Here is an 11,596-nt window from a genome sequence, read left to right on the forward strand (position 1 = left end):
GGACGCGCAGGCTCAGCGGCTATGGCTCACGGGCCCAGCCGCTCCGCGGTACGTGGGATCCTCCCGGACCGGGGCACGAACCCGCGTCCCCTGCATCGGCAGGCGGACTCTCAACCACTGCGCCACCAGGGAAGCCCTCGAGTGGCTATTTTTGAGGCTGATGGGGGAAGCTTTGTCTTCTATTCATTCCTTCATTGAACAAACATTTCCTTAGTGCCTCCCATGTGCCCGCACTGCCCTTGCATGGGGCATATCGCAGTTGATAAGTCCCATGGGGTCCCTGTCCACATGGCAGGGCAGGCGAGGAAGATATTTAAAGAATTGCATGAATTACACAGGCATTGTTTGATGACCGTGATATTAAGAGCTGTGAAGGGAAGGTAGCACTTTGTGAATTAAGGCATCTCAGAAAAAATGATGTAAATCCCACCTAAGGCTGCAGGATTGGGTTTCTGACTCTAAGGTGAAGGGTAGGGCAAGAGGCGGGAAGGGGACCGAGCGTGATTTGCCCAGGGCTGATCAGTTAAAGAGCAAGGCGTAGGGGCTTGGCGGAACACATTTGGAGGACCGTTCGGTTGTGTCTAGCATTTGGCTGAGGGGTTGGGACACTTTCTAGTGCAGAATTGAGGAGGGACTGGGAAATCGTAGTCTTGTTCCCGTGTTCTCGCTGAAGGTAAACCTGCAGGCCGGTGGCCCTGGGAAGCCAGCTGTGGTGAGGACATGGCGTGCCCACCCCAGGTTCTGTTACAAATGAAAAGATAAGAGGGGGCTGTGGGGAAATTGTGGGAAGACTTATTTAAGCATGTTTTCCAGACTCAGGTGAACTGTAGGAAGGAAAATGGAGAGCAATGCAGAAGAAGGAAGGACTGCTGCTTTAACGCAAGGTGGATCCCTTAGCAGTTCCATCGTACCAGGGATCTCGTTTAAGGTCAAGCAGCTGGTCAGAGCAGTTGTAAAGCAGTAACCGTAGCCTGTGTTGTGTGTGCCTGGGAAGAGGTGGGAGGGAGGCGTACTTTGGTGACAGGCATTTTCCCTAACCCACCGCCCAGTCTTAGAGTTTTGCAGTGTGAAGAAAAGCTCCCTCCACCCTTGGAGCCATGAAACAACGTGATTCTGGGCTGTCCTTAGTGCTATTCCTGGCCATGCTACTGAATTAAAAATCCTTAGCCGTTGTTACACGGAGAGGTCTTAAATGGGGAATTGCAGAGTCTAGGCAGAAGGTAGAAAAAGTGCAGGTAGACCAGCTGTCCGCATCCTGGTGGGTGGTAGGTGTGCGTCTTCTGGAGGGTTTTTCTTGCCGCGTTCTCTGTTCTCCTTTCTGTTGTCAGTGCCAAGTGTAGATAGTGGAGCATCTATGGCCCTGTTCAGTGCCAGTCCTGGGCAGAGGGGTGGGATTGGGGAACGGGGCGTGTTAACGAACGTGCCATACAGTTTGGAGCTTTGAAACCAGGTGTGTCTGAGTTAGTACCAGGCCCCGGCTTTGTGACCCCCACAAGTCACAGAGCCCCCGGGGGCTTTAGTGCTCTTGTTTGTGAGATGAACTTTGTGAGATCTACCTCAGAGGGCCTGAAGCCCGAAACACGTGGTCCCTGAGCATGGCCAGCCAAAGGTGTTTAGGCTCTTGCGCCGTGGCCCACAGATTTTTGATAACAGCAGTGATGCCAAGATGCCGATGAGGGACACCGGTGGGGGGTGGCGGAGGATGAGGGACTTCTCCCTTCTCTCTTTATCTGACCTTTCAGGATGCCTTCATGCCTTCAGGAGTGTTTTAAAGAATCTGGCTTTGCTATCAGAAATGGCATGTTTTATTCTTTTCTTGGACACAGGTTCTGGCACCCTTCATAAAGCGACATAACCAAGTGTCTAGGAGAGAGGCCGTGATCCTGTGGTGTCAGCTGTTCTGTGTCGTTATTAGTATATGTAACACAGAGCGCACTCCGTGAGCGTTCAGGTTAAAACTCACATTTTATCCAGGTTTTTGAGGCATGTGGGCCTGATCCATGCTCATGAGTTTACAAAACCATGCAGTGCTCTTACAAACTCCCTCTGTATAAATAATCAGAAGTTGTTTCTGGATGTCTAATGGAGAGGTACGAAAATTCCCCTGTGCTGGAGGAAGTTAAGAGTGTCATTGTGGGCTTCCCTGGTGGCGCAGTGGTTGAGAGTCCGCCTGCCGATGCAGGGGACGTGGGTTCGTGCCCCGGTCCGGGGGTTCGTGCCCCGGTCCAGGAGGATCCCACATGCCGCGGAACGGCTGGGCCCGTGAGCCATGGCCGCTGAACCTGTGCGTACGGAGCCTGTGCTCCACAACGGGAGAGGCCACAACAGTGAGAGGCCCGCGTACCGCAAAAAAAAAAAAAAAAAAAAAGAGTGTCATTGTGAATATGTATATATAGAAGGACTTTCTTTAGAATGTTCTTTTCTCTTACAACTTAATGTCATTTAAAATCGATAAAACGGAACTTCCCTGGTGGCGCAGTCGTTAAGAATCTGCCTGCCAATGCAGGGGACACGGGTTCGAGCCCTGGTCCGGGAAGATCCCACATGCCACGGAGCAACTAAGTCTGTGCGCCACAACTACTGAGCCTGTGCTCTAGAGCCCACGAGCCACAACTACTGAGCCCATGAGCCACAACTACTGAGCCTGCCCTCTAGAGCCTGAGAGCCACAAATACCGAGTCCACATGCTGCAACTATTGAAGCCCACACGCCTAGAGCCTGTGCTCCACAACAAGAGATGCCAGTGCAATGAGAAGTCCACGCACCGCAGTGAAGAGCAGCCCCCTGCTCGCTGCAACTAGAGAAAGCCCACGTGCAGCAACGAAGACCCATCATTGTGAATATGTATATATAGAAGGACTTTCTTTAGAATGTTCTTTTCTCTTACAACTTAATGTCATTTAAAATCGATAAAACGGAACTTCCCTGGTGGCGCAGTGGTTAAGAATCTGCCTGCCGATGCAGGGGACACGGGTTCGAGCCCTGGTCCGGGAAGATCCCACATGCCACGGAGCACCTAAGTCTGTGCGCCACAACTACTGAGCCTGTGCTCTAGAGCCCACGAGCCACAACTACTGAGCCCATGAGCCACAACTACTGAGCCTGCCCCCTAGAGCCTGAGAGCCACAAATACCGAGTCCACGTGCTGCAACTATTGAAGCCCATACGCCTAGAGCCCGTGCTCCGCAACAAGAGAAGCCAGTGCAATGAGAAGTCCACGCACCGCAGTGAAGAGTAGCCCCCTGCTCGCTGCAACTAGAGAAAGCCCACGTGCAGCAACGAAGACCCAATGCAGCCAAAAAATAAATAAATAAATAAATTTAAAAAGTAAATAAATAAAATAAAATAGATAAAGCTGTGGTCAGGGTTCTTTGTCTTCCTTTCCTTTTTTCACAGATGCCCAGAGTAGTGTAGTGTGTTGGAAAGAGGGAGGCCTACTGTTCTAAAATGTTCAGAATCCTGGGCCCAGGTTCACCATTAATTAGTATGCATGTGGTTTTCGAGCAGGTCATTTACTTCTCTTTCTCTACTTTCTCATCTATGAAATGCAGATAATCACCCTTGCCTACCTCTTAGAGTGGTCTTAGGGTGAGGTGGAAGCCTGCCTTCGTTTTACCTGGTGGAACGCTTGGGACCATCAGTTGTCGTTCCTGGACTGCCATAGGGTTCAGTAGCGTGCCGGCCACCCTCTCTAGCATCAGGGGACTCTTTGAAGGTGAGAGGAGGCAGGGCACAGAATGGTCAGGAGGACTGGCCGCAGCGTCCTTTGCGTTCCTGCTGGGGGCGGGCAGGGAGCCTCAGTTATTCTGTGCTCGTGGAACGTGGCACCGTGGATGTGTCCTAGACTGTAAAAAAATAAATAAATTTAAAAAGTAAATAAATAAAATAAAATAGATAAAGCTGTGGTCAGGGTTCTTTGTCTTCCTTTCCTTTTTTCACAGATGCCCAGAGTAGTGTAGTGTGTTGGAAAGAGGGAGGCCTACTGTTCTAAAATGTTCAGAATCCTGGGCCCAGGTTCACCATTAATTAGTATGCATGTGGTTTTCGAGCAGGTCATTTACTTCTCTTTCTCTACTTTCTCATCTATGAAATGCAGATAATCACCCTTGCCTACCTCTTAGAGTGGTCTTAGGGTGAGGTGGAAGCCTGCCTTCGTTTTACCTGGTGGAACGCTTGGGACCATCAGTTGTCGTTCCTGGACTGCCATAGGGTTCAGTAGCGTGCCGGCCACCCTCTCTAGCATCAGGGGACTCTTTGAAGGTGAGAGGAGGCAGGGCACAGAATGGTCAGGAGGACTGGCCGCAGCGTCCTTTGCGTTCCTGCTGGGGGCGGGCAGGGAGCCTCAGTTATTCTGTGCTCGTGGAACGTGGCACCGTGGATGTGTCCTAGACTGTCAGACTTAAGAGTGCAACCTGGCTTAGGCAGGTAACCTCGTAGGGCTTCCATATTCTGACCTGTGAACTGTAATTATAATAAATGAGTATTTTTATAATTACCAACTGACAGTTCTTGAGCACTTCCTGTCTGGCAGGTGCTGTGCTAAGCACTTTGTGAGAGTTCTTTGTTCCTTCAGCAAGCATTTAACGTGTTTTTCTCTATGCCAGACCCTGTGCCAGACTCCGGGGCATGTGGGTAGGACAGTGTCAAAATCCTGCTTGCGTGGAGCTTCTCTTCTAGTGGGAAGACAGAGTGTAAAGGAGAACGTAGATGATGTGATTCCGGGCAGTGTCACTGCTGTGAAGGAAAGGAGGTCGAGGGGTTGGAGTCCGGCAGGAGCAGAGGTGGGGTTTTTAGTAGGGTGAGGCCCCTCTGAGGAGAACTTGAGCTCCGAATGAGGGAAGGGCTGAGCCTCACCCCCGTCCGTCTGTGCAGAGGCGAAGTGCAGATAACGGCCCAGGCACCAGAGGTGCTCATCCGGTGGGGCCTGCAGGCTGTAGGAGACCAGGGGAGGGTTCTGAGCAGGAGGTGGTGGAGATGAGCCTTGTGTTTGTAAATCCCCCCCTGCGGCCATAACCGCAGAGGCCAGAGTGGAGGCAGGGGGACCCGTGGGAGGCTTTCGTGAGTCCCCGAGGACTGGGATGGAGCTGGTGAGAGGTGGTTGGATGGATACCTGAAATATTTTGAGGATGGAGCCCTCAGGACCTGGTCATGGACTGGGGCAGATATGGGAAAGGCGAGAAGTCATGAGTGCTACCTCTGTGTTGAGCCTCAACCCCTGGGTGAAGGGGGCACCGTTTATTGATCTGGGAAACTTGGGGGAGGATTATAAATGTGCTCGAACAGCTCTGAAATGAATACTGTTAGGGTTCCCGTTTCACAGATGTGGAAACCGAAGATTAGAGAAGTAACAGGTTTGCTGTAGGACTAAGCCGGGTCAGGATTAGGATCCAGGTCTGGTCCTCGCCCGAGCCTAGCGTTCTCAGCTGTTTGGCTGTGCTCTGCAGAATATGTGAGTTTGCTGTCAGAACAGATTGGTGAGAAAGGACTTGGGCAAGCGCTTTGAAAGCACACCTTTTTTTTTTTCTCCGTACAGCTTTATTGAGGCATCAGTTATATACCATGCAATTCACCCATTATAAGCATACAGTTCCATAATTTTAGTAAATTTGTACTGTTGAGCAGCCATCACCCCAGAGTCCAGCTTTAGACTCTGTAGTCAATTCCTCTTTTCCATCCCCAGTTTCAGGCAGACACTGATCTTCTGTCTCTAAGGTTATGCCTTTTCTAGAAATTTCCTACACAGAGAATCATACAGTATGTGGCCTTTTGTGTCCAGTTTTGTTCATTTAAGAGAGTGTTTTTGAGGTCCATTCATTGTGGCACACCATGTCCGCTCTTCAGGAACATTCTTTGCCTTGGTCAGAAAGAGGTACTCTGTGCTGATGAGAATGGTTTCCACGGAGATGGGCCTTCAGATGATGATAAACATGATGATGGCTACCATTTCCCGAGCATTTCCGATTATGCCAGGTGTGGTTTCATTCATTATCTTCTGTGGTCTTCCAAGAAGTTCTGTGAGGGAGGTACCATTAGTGTTAGTGTTTTACAAAGGAGGAAAGTAAGCATAGAGAGAGGAAGAAGCTTGTCCCAGGTTCTAAGAGCTGGGATCCAATTTGGGCCTCCTCTCTGCAGAACTCTGCCTCGGCCAAGACTCCACATTCCCTTAACCCTGTTGATAAAACTTTTGACTTCTTAGCCTCAGAAAGGGCTTGGAATCCCAGTTGGAATAAGGCACTTACCAGGTAAATCTAAAACCGTAGCTTTAAGGAGGATATTTATACTGCATTTTAGTTTTGGCATCATCACATGGAAATGATGATGTCTTAAAGTCATCCATTTGTGAAGGAGCTTTCTTAGGTATGGTGTGAGCGTGGCACCAAATTCAAAACACATAATTATGTCATTAGGCAGAGCTTGTGTGTTTGAGTTGGTCTTAAATATTATGTTTACCAGAAGGGCCATTTGTTTTGTATGAAGTTTCCCAAGGCTGTTACCTTGTTATTAATGGGTGGAATTAGGCATCATGTATTTTTCAAAGCGTTTTATGTCATTATATTAGATGCTAGTACAATTTTCCCTTCTATGTAACAATCTTGTATTTAAACAGTATTTTTTCCAATTCATGTCTAGTCCATATTGGAGGATTTTGTGTTCCCCATTGCAGAGGAGTTCTTTGTGCATCACAAATATCTGAACGTTTTGAGAAGATTTTTAAACACTTCATATCTTTCTGTCTATACACTTGGGTGTTCATCTTGCTTCCTTCTCTCCCATTTCATGGGTACCCTGCTTGCTTCAAATGTTAACTTCTCTGTTCAGAGCATGGATTTTATGCTGTTTTCATGAACGGGTTTCCTGTGAAGCTCAGGCTGCTAGAATCCTGTTGGCTATAATTATGCTCAAGAACCTGTAAATTTCCTCTCGAGATCGCCCCAGGTACTGCCTCTTTTTCTACCAACCAGGATCCGCTGCATCTGCTTTCTGAGAGTTTCCCCTTCCTGTGCAGAGCTGGATGTGGCCCAGCCATCCGAGGCTCAGTTTCTGCTCACGGGCCCTGCCCTTTCCATTGGAGAGTGGCTGAATTGCAGTTCCAGAACATCAGAAGGCAAGGGGTGGGGCGGCCCAGGAATACGCAGGATTCCCCATCTCCCTGCATTGATTTCACCCCACATTAGCTTAAAAATGTCTTTTGATAGTTGGTTTCTCACACCAGGGTCCGAACAAAGCTCACACATTGCCTTTGATACGCCTCGTGACGTTTTAACTCTAGAATAGCGCTTCTTCCCCCATCCTGTTCTCCTTAAGTTATTGCTTTGTGGAAGAAGCAAGTCAGTTGTCGTGTAGACGGTCCCGCATTCTGGATTTGGCTGAGAGTTTTCTCTTTAAACGTGTTCCACTAACCTCTGTGTTTCTGTAACCTGGAAGTTAGAACGAAAGCTTTATTAGATTTGTTGATGTAAAACAACCAGTTATTTTACCAGCAAAATGGGTTTATTGGAGATCAGCAAAGAATCGCAATTTGGGACCTAAAACTTATGGTGACCCACAGGTAAGTCCAGAGAACAGAGGAGAGGAACATTCTTTTATAGAGGAGAAGGAGTTGGCTGGGACCGTTATAAACAAAGAGTCCATTGGAGGAAACTGGGAATTCAAAGTATAGTGGCTTTTCATTGGCTGACTTGTGACAGCCTCTCATTGGCTGGGCTGTTGCCAGGCGAAGAGAAACCCTTCGTTCCTCCTGCTGAGTGGTGAAGTAATAACCTTCTTTCTGTTGGAGATGCAAAGGTATCTCTTTTCCTTGGGGTCTGCAGTTGACATAGAGTGGTAGGGCATGAGAACTCCCCCTTCTGGCTTCCTGATTCCATTTTAAATGAGGTTTCTGTTTATTATTTTTCATAGATTCACGTTCAGGTTTAGGGGGGCAAGATTAGTTTGTTGGCCCTGTTGCACACTTCGTGTCCCATCGTCTCAGGACGGTGTCTGGTTGTCTCCCTTGTAGTGATATTGAGGTTGATCGTTGGGTCCATGTGCTGGGAGTTTGATCCTTTCATTGTGAATTTTCTCATCAACCTTTCTCCCAGGGTCTGTTAGCTTTCATTGAGGACTGTTGCCTGAATTGATCATTTCATTAGAGGTTGTTGATTCTTCTCTCTAAATGAGCATGTTAGTGAGTGTGAGATGAGATTTAAACTGGCCAGGGTGTCTGCTTAGGGACAGCTAAAGAATTAACAGAGAAGCAATGATTGGCTTGGCTTTATCCAAGCATAGCGAATACTTCCAATACTCAGTACTTCATTAGAGCTCAATACTTCATTAGGGCTAATTGCTATTTGCACAATCTTTTATGAATGTCACTGTGCCAGGTTGATTTTATTGTAAGTCTTGTTTAGCAGCAATGTTAAATTCTGTCCATATTTGCTAACTTGGGTGCTTGGCCATCACCTAAATTAAGAGATTATGACATGGGTTTATGGGTGAGAATGCCAAGTGATGGTGTAGACCGTGGTAGGTTATCTTCTTTAGTAATCATTTAAAATTTCCTGACACGTAAGGACACGTATGCCTCATTTTTCCTTATAAAAGAAGTAAGTCACTGATGAGTTTAAAAATATAGGAGGTGAACGATAAATCTGAAATAGCTGAGTTTCCGTTCTGCCTAGATGGAAGAGAAGTGGACCTCTGCTGGCAGCTTTCAACTTCATTGTTAAGATCAGAAAGGATGGATTATTGCAATGTGTCCAGCAGGAAGTAATTGGGAGTTTCTTTTAAAGGTGGGGGGTCGTAGTAAATGAATTTAATTTGTGTGTGCTCCATGGCTGCCAGGGGCCACTGGGACATGTTACAGTAGCAATCTGATTTGGGGACAGTCGCAACATTTGAAGGCTCCTGGGATGGAAATATATCGATTCCTCCTGTTACAGGCAAGCCTGCCTTTTGCCAGCACATGTTCCTGGAGACCGCAGTGTGAAAACAATCTTCATAAAGCAGGTTCTAGGATCCCCACAGGTACAGTCTCATGATGAGGAGTTGTGCCTTGACTAGACCCTTGGTATCAAATAAATCGTGGCTATGACCAGTAAATCATAAAGGTGTGACAACTAGAAACCTAAAAGAATTTGAAATGAGAAACTACCCTGCACTGTCACAGAGGGTTTGAGCTTGGGGACGCCTTAGAGATCAAGGGATCATCCAATCTAGACTCCTTATTTTTTTTGGTGAATAAACCACCGCTCAGACGTGTCAACTAGCTTGCCCAAGGCCACACAGCTCGTTATTGGTTGAGTTGGAACTAAAACTCATCCCAGGATAACAGTCACTGACACGTGGGTGTTTCTTACGCACATGCTAAATGCTTTACGTGCACCGTCTTTGTGATCCTCATCCCATGGCGTAGGACTTTAATTGACTATATTTTACGAGGAGCACACTGAGGCCTAGAGACTGTCTGTAATTTATCCTAGATAACACAGAACTCAGGTACGTTGGCCCTCCATACCCGTGGGTTCTGCATCCGTGTTTTCAACCAACTTCTGATTAAAAAAAAAAAAAATTTCTGGAAAGTTCCAAAATGCAAAACTTGAACTTGCCATGCCCTGGTAATTATTTACATAACATCTACATTGTATGTACAACTATTTACATAGTATTTACATTGTATTAGGTATTACAAGTAATCCAGAGATGATTTAAAGTGTATGGGAGGATGTGCTTACGTTATATGCAAATACTTGTGCATCCATGGATTTTGGTATCCACAGGGATCCTGGAACCAGTTCCCTGCCAATACTGAGGGACGACTATATTCACTACAGAAAATGTGGTTTATCCACCCTATGATACTGTCTTTTACGTTAGCCATTTCTTCTTTCCTTCCTCTCTTTCTCCTCCTGGTCCTCTTATTATCAATATTATTATTATTATTCTAACTTTATTATTCTTTTGAAAGGAATTATTCCTTATGGCCCATAAACTTTGCCTTTCCATGGCTTTCCATTTACTCTGAAGATCTATATTAAACCCACCAGCTCTAATGTATTGTAAATATAGTCAACGGAAAGTATAGCACTAGGTATAATAAAGATTGAAACAATAAGTAACTTTGCTTGAATTCTTAGCCTTTAAAAGAGCTTTTGGAACTTGAAAAAATTCCTTTGATCGTTCTTTAAAAAAAGAAGATCACCACTTATCCTCTAAGTACTTGAAAACATCACCAAGATATTTCCTTCCAGCAGGTCTGGAAAGCAAAGGTTCCTTCCGTGAGAGCCTCTGCATCTCTTGCTTCCTCTTCACTCCCTCCTCTCTCTTCCCTTCCTCCTTCAGTCACATTCCGGGCAGTCCTGTGGCAGAGATCTCAGCAGGAAGCAGGTCTGCTTTTAGGAGCGAGGGTGTGAAGGGTGGTGGGTGGGGAGCAGAGGAGGTGAGAAGTAGCCGCTGGAAATGGGAGAGGGTGTTGGTGTTGAGCTGTAGCTCTCATTTTGAAGCCTGCAGGGCTCGCCTTGTATCCGCCCATGCTGCCCACACAGAGCCCGGTGTGGGTGCCAGAGAGGTGGCATTTCAACTGGATGATCTGTTGTCACCTGAGTACGTAATGGAGCGGGGAAGCGCGGAGACCCTGGTAACATCCAGGGAAATCTCTACTTGGATGTGGTTTGTACCCTGGTCCGGGGTGACTTTAAACAATTTGTGATAAAACAAAAACAGTTGGCTTGGCAGCTATCCAAATAGGTGCCCAGGTAGAATTTTTTATTTGTTTGTTTTAAATCCTTCTAAATTGCAGCTGTTCGTGAGCTTCCTGTGTCAGACATGTAGCTGAATCTGTAATGATGGGCTCTACCAACACTGCTTTTTTCCCTCTCTCCGTTTGTGCTCGAAACAAAGCTGCCTGCAGGTACAGTCTGGAAGATGGTGCATGCAAGGGCTTCTCGGTGGACCGTGGCGCAGAGCTGATTCATTTCAAATACTGCCTATTTATAGCCTCTTCAGAATAATGGTAAGACGGTAGATGTTCTCTCTACCACCGCCATGTAGGTTAACATGACTTTTGAAGTGGAGATAAATTATGTTTTACTCACAGATGACTCATTTCATAGTCCTCTTTAAATACACACCCTGCCGTTTCTCTGAAGCGTTTCACTTTAATAATCAGCCCGTGCTGGAGCTTTCTCAGTAAGCTGTAGGCTTGGAAGGGGCCCAGGCCTTGCAAACGTGGAGCTGTGTATGGGAAACTGGTGCTCGGGGAAGCTGCGGACCCCAGCATCTTACAGGTCTCCTTAGCGCACATCTAGGACCAGAGCTCTCTTCGCTTGACTGCCCGAGGCTTCCTGTGCTCTGACCTGCCTTGCCTACCCTCACCTACCCCCGTGGACCGGCACTTGCTGCCACAAAAGAACAAAAGCAAAAACAGAAGAGAAAACATCCTCGTTACCGGCATCCTGGAATGTGGGCGGTGATTTTACTGCAGAAAAAAAAAATAATGTTTTTTGGTTTTTTTTTTTTTTGCGGTACGCGGGCCTCTCACCGCTGCGGCCTCTCCCGTCGCGGAGCACAGGCTCCGGACGCGCAGGCTCAGCGGCCACGGCTCACGGGCCCAGCCGCT

At 47.3% G+C, this 11,596-nt stretch overlaps 1 protein-coding gene across 3 annotated transcripts in view; it reads left to right on the top strand.

Moving 5' to 3' along the window:
• LOC102986058 (protein FAM107B) overlaps positions 1-11,596 on the top strand; it is a 147,485-nt gene that overhangs the window by 67,193 nt on the left and 68,696 nt on the right. Inside the window, exon 1 of one of the 3 annotated variants that reach the window (XM_028495163.2) lies at positions 10,944-10,990. The exons of the other annotated variants lie outside the window; for them this stretch is intronic. The gene's annotated coding sequence lies outside the window, so the exon portion shown is untranslated. Of the gene's footprint in view, positions 1-10,943; positions 10,991-11,596 lie in introns of those variants that run through there. 3 annotated transcript variants of the gene reach the window in all.

The sequence above is a fragment of the Physeter macrocephalus genome, chromosome 11, assembly GCF_002837175.3.
Source record: "Physeter macrocephalus isolate SW-GA chromosome 11, ASM283717v5, whole genome shotgun sequence".
Lineage (NCBI taxonomy): Eukaryota > Metazoa > Chordata > Mammalia > Artiodactyla > Physeteridae > Physeter > Physeter macrocephalus.